The sequence below is a fragment of the Petaurus breviceps genome, unplaced genomic scaffold (genome assembly GCF_028583685.1).
Source record: "Petaurus breviceps papuanus isolate PSGF00001 unplaced genomic scaffold, PetGlider_PUasm1.0 80, whole genome shotgun sequence".
In the NCBI taxonomy this organism is placed as follows: domain Eukaryota; kingdom Metazoa; phylum Chordata; class Mammalia; order Diprotodontia; family Petauridae; genus Petaurus; species Petaurus breviceps.
In genome coordinates this window covers 9,611,741-9,617,231 of record NW_027186540.1, presented here as the reverse complement: position 1 = coordinate 9,617,231, position 5,491 = coordinate 9,611,741, and positions in this window count along the sequence as shown.

Sequence of the window (5,491 nt, the reverse complement as noted above, 5' to 3'; positions counted from 1 at the left end):
TTCTTCTTCTTCTTCTTCTTCTTCTTCTTCTTCTTCTTCTTCTTCTTTTCTCTCTCTCTCCCCCCCTTAAATAATCTAAACTGCTGACCCTTTGTTATTTTCATGTTATTTATTAATACTAATGGTTTACTATTCTTACCTTAGTGACATTGTAGTTCCTTGATAACATTTAAGAGAAAATTATCCTCTAATCTTAGCTGGAAGCACATCTAAACAACATTTCTTTTCATCAATAATGGACTGCATATTTATTAATGAAGGTAATTTCATAATCTTATAAACATTGAGACTCATAATATCTTTAGTTTCTGAAGTGACATATTCTAGCCTATTTCTCAAAGTCTGTGGAACCCTAAATTGAAAATGCAGCCCCAAATACCCAAAGCTGGCTTGTTTATGTCAAAAAGAAATTATCATTCATAGTACAGCTACATATATGCACCTCTCAGTAGGAACTATACAAAATACATAATCTAATCTAGGCCCTAGGGAGTTAGGAAATCATTGATTTCCCCAAATAGTGTAATTATAGGCAGGGCAGATTCAGCAAAGGAAGTGACTTGCTCAAGGTCACATGGGTGGTGGAGAGCAGAGCTGGAACTTCTTTCTTTGAAAAGGAAACCACTGATTAATTAATATTTAGGAGAATCATAGGATCAAAGATTTAGAATTGGAAGTGACCAGAAACCTTAAAAGGCCTCTGTTCCAACCTCCTCATTTTATAGATAAGGGAATACTTTGAGAAAGTTACTGAACTAAAGAAGTGGCAGAGTTGGAATTACAAGGGCTGAGAGTTGAGTCAACATCCTCTTAAGCTAAACATAGCATCCTTTCTACAATACCATGATGATTATGAACTTTACTTTATCCACCTATAACCTATTAGATAGAAAAATAATTTGTTGTTAATTGTATTAATGGAGAGGTAGCATGGCCAAGGGGAAAGTACACTAGACATAGTTTCCAAGTTTCCAAAGACTTGAATTTTCATTCAAGTACCAACATTTGTCAACTCTGTGACTGTAGTGAAGTTACTATACCATTCTGAATATCTGTTTCATTCTTCATAATAATTACAGCATACATCTAATTCTTGAATCACCTGCCTAACCCAGTTTTTGTGAGGAAAGTGCTTTGTTAATATGATATTTTAGTGATTTTGAACTTGAGTGTATGCATTGTTTACTCAACTATCAATGTATTATATCACCAATGCTGTCAACTCTAAAAGGATTTTCCCTTTCAAAAGTGTCATGACCTAGAAAGTACAATCCCACTTAATTTTTAAAAAGAACTATTCCTTTCACCTCCAAGATATATGCCCTGAGATAAATAAACAGGTCATACAAAACATATATATTTTTAATGGGAAGTACCTTTTAAGGATTCAATTTGCATAGCAGGGCATCTATTTGACTCAGTTACCCAGAAGTAGAGTCAGCAAATAATTCTGTCAGTCAATGATTCTTTTGGCAGAAAATGCAGAGCAGAAGCAAACTCCAGCAGCCAAGCACAGCCAAGCAACATGAAATGCTGACAGCTCTAATGAAGCAAAAGCCAGAATGAAAGATCTTTCAAATGCTCTGGCAAGACAGCCATTTATCTTTCATTTGATTTATGGCCTCCCTTTGTGAGACAGAGCCCCACTCATCAGTAGGCAGTCTCTTGGATTAGATAATCCATAAAAGGTCTTTTGATTAGGTTATATCAAAATGTCATTCTACTACTGACTCAGGTTATCATGACTGGAAGGTTGTGTCTTCATTAAGGCCCTTCTATAGGGGGCAGGGAATAAAATCTAGGAACTGTGGCCTTTCAGAGAATAAATGGAATACACTGAAAGTTCTTAGATACCAAAGTTAAATTTTGAGTGCTTATTTGTGGTGAATTGAAGACTTTTGAATGTTTACACAAAAAACTTCATTAATTTCCAGAAATTTTCACAATGTCAAATGAAATGAGAGAATAAGGAAATCATGATCTGTAGGACAGATAGAACTTAAAGGGAACTTATAAATAATCTAGTTCCAATCTTTTGTTTTATATATTAAGAAACAGATGCAGAGACATTAAGAGCAGTGCCCAAGGTCACAAAGATAGTAAGAATCAGAAACAGGACTTAAACTTTTTTATACCTAATGCCAAAGCACTTTCCACTAAGAAAACTCAGACAGGAAAGACTAACAAAAAAGAAATGATTCATCTTTTTCCATCCTAACAATGTTCCATGGAACAGGTTAAAGTTCATGAAAAGATGTCTAGCTCTTCTTGCTTTTAATAGACCTAAAATAGGGTTGCTTTCCTTGGTTTAATAAAATGAATATTTGTGTATTACAGAAAACATAGCTGAGAGACCAGCCTAAAATAAATAAATAAATAACCCAGATTGAATAGTAGGTATGAGTTTTAGAATAGAGACTAATTAGCAAATTAGCTGAGTGGGTTGGAATAAAAATGAATAACACATTTCTCTCTCCAAACCTAAATGGGATGCTGGTACAAAGCAATTGAAACTCCTTTGTATTTTCTTGCTTGAAAAGTTGACCCTAATAACTTGAATTCCTTAGAAATATAAATTCTGAAATTTCACAGATAAAACACAATAAAACTTTATGATAGGAATTTGAAGTTATAAAGTCATATGAAAAGCAGATTTAGAACATTAGAGTATTTATTATGAACATTAGAGTAGGACTTGTAGAAATCCAAATTACGACTTTAAGAAGTATCCCCAATCATGAATTTTTGCTTATTACTTCAGTTTTTATGGGGGAGAGTTATACAGAGAAGCAGATATCAAAAAAGATACAAAATTATGTGTCATAGGTATAGCAAACAAAAATGCCCAGCTTTTTAGATACGTTCTATTATAAAAAGAAAGTGGAATTTTAAGAAAACTTGTTCAAAGGAAAAGCCTTCTTAGACCAAGGGCCTATGTCATCTGGTAACATTTATATCAGAAAGAACAGTAAATGCATCCAAAATTATTTTCAAAGACACAACTGTTATCAAACTTCATCATCTGTATGTCCAGCATCTCAAGCATTGTACAACATAATTCAGCTCAGATTTCCAAGGGGCATTCACAACACAAGGGCATATAATTACTAAGGAAAGTCACTTAGTAACAAGATAGATCTTCTGGTTTTTGATATCCTTTGCCAGAAAGGGGGTTTTGGGATCTATTTTTATTCTCAGCCAAGAAATACAATGGTCCAATCTTTCCCTTCAGAAAAGAAACTCTGTTACTTCCATATTTTGTCTACTGGTGTGGGCAGTTCCAGAATTGGGCATGATTTGTGTCCTTTTCAGAAGTATTGAGAGCACTTGCTGTCTTCCTATGCCACAGATTAATTATGTGCTCTACAATATAGTAATGATATAACAGATAATGCATCTGAATTTCAAGGCAAGAAAACACAGCTATTTTAACTACATCATAAACACCTCTTCACCCACATAAGAGAATTGGTTTCATACTATCACAGATCTAGTTCTGGAACTCAGAGGAAATCTGTTGAGATTATGGTGTTATTCTCTTGCCAAAACAAACTGCCGAAAGTTCAAGTTTTTCCATTATATGGTACTTGATGTACTTCAAAATTTCATACAAAATTTTGAACTTAATCTTTCCTTTTTATCATTTAATTATATCTTAAATATTATTTACTAAAATTCCTTTAAAATTTTTAAGTTACTAATTATCTCCCTCAGTCCCCTCACCTCCCAATGAGAAGACGACTAACTAATGATACATGTGAAATCATACAAAATATATTTTCATATTAGCCATGTTCCAAAACAATAAAAATAAATTCAAAAATATTCTTTAACTTACCCTCAGAGACCATTAGTTCACTTTTTGGAGGTGGATAGCATTTTTTCATTATGAGTCCTTTGGAACTGTACTGAATCACTGTCTTGATCGTAGTAGCTAAGTCTTTCACAGTTGGTTATCATTACAATATTGCCATTTCTATGATCAGTGATCTCCTGGTTCTATTCACTTTATTACAGACTCATATTCAGTTCCATATATATTTGAGAAATGGAACCTTTTTCAGAGAAATTTGCTCTAAAACAATTTCCATGTTTCCTGCTTGGCTTCTAATTTTGGCTGCATTGGTTTTGTTTGTCCAATAAACTTTATCTGTCTTTAATCTTGACATTTATTTCTGCTTTAGCTGGACATGTTTCATCAGAAATAAGAATTGGGAGCTGGAAGGAATCTTTTGGATTTTTCATGGTATAATAAGATATAACATATATAAGTATGCACATATATATTTATAATATAGGTATAATTTCTTATTTCTAGCAGTACTTTTAGAGTATTTTTTGGCTTTTTTGAGGGGGAAGGCAGGGCAACTGGGGTTAAGTGAATTGCCCAAGGTCATGCAGTTAGTGTTAAGTATCTAAGGCTGGATTTGAATTCAGTTCCTCCTATCTCCAGGGCCGGTGCTGTATTCACTGCACCACCTAGCCACCCCTAGAGCTGTATTTTTTATTAAGATTTTCAAATGCTTTATTAACTTTAGGTTTACATCATTCATTTCCACCAGATTTTGAGTTACAAATCATTTTTCCCCTACCCACCACCCCAAAACAGTGGTCCCACAGGATATCACCTCTTCCAATCTGCTCTCTCCCATATATTCTCCAATACCCCCTTTGACTTTTCCATTAGGGAATGGTGGATCTCTATGCCCCAATACCTGTATATCTTATTTCCCAATTACATGTAAAATAGTATGAATAATAGTATTTGTATATTTTTAAACATTTGATTTTAAAACTTTGAATTCCAGATTCATTCCCTTCCTCCCTTGTCACCCACCCTTACTGGGAAGACAAGCAATTCATTTTAGTTTGTAAATGTGTAGCTATGACAAACATTAACATAGTAGATATATTGTAAGAGACTGACTATATTTCCCTCCCTCCTATCCCACCTCCCACTTTTTCTATTCTCAACTTTGATTGTGCCCCTTTTCAAAAGTGGGTGCTTCCAGCTTCCCTCCCCCCATCCTGTCCTCCCTTCAATCATTCCCTTTCTCATCCCCTTCCACTCTACTCACTTGTAGGGTGAGAAACCCTAGTTAGTGTGTATGTCATTCCCTCCCTGAGCCAAATTCAAAGAGAATAAGCTTTTGCGGGGTGGCTAGGTGGTGCAGTGTGTAAAGTGCCAGCCCCAGAGTCAGGAGGAGCTGAGATGGGTTCTGGCCTCAGACACTTAACACCCACAGACAAACAGACAAAAAAACTAGCCATGTAACCTCGGGCAAGTTACATAACCCCAATTGCCCACCAAAAGGCAAAAAAAAAAAAAAAAAAGGTTTTGCCTTTTTAGCTTCCTGTTCATCCACTCCATTGTAACCATTTTTCCCTTGCCTCTTCTCTATGAGATAATTTACTCCATTCTGTGTCTCCCCATCTCTTCTCATTATATTCCTCTTTTACCTCTTAATTTCTCCTTTTAAGTAATCATCCC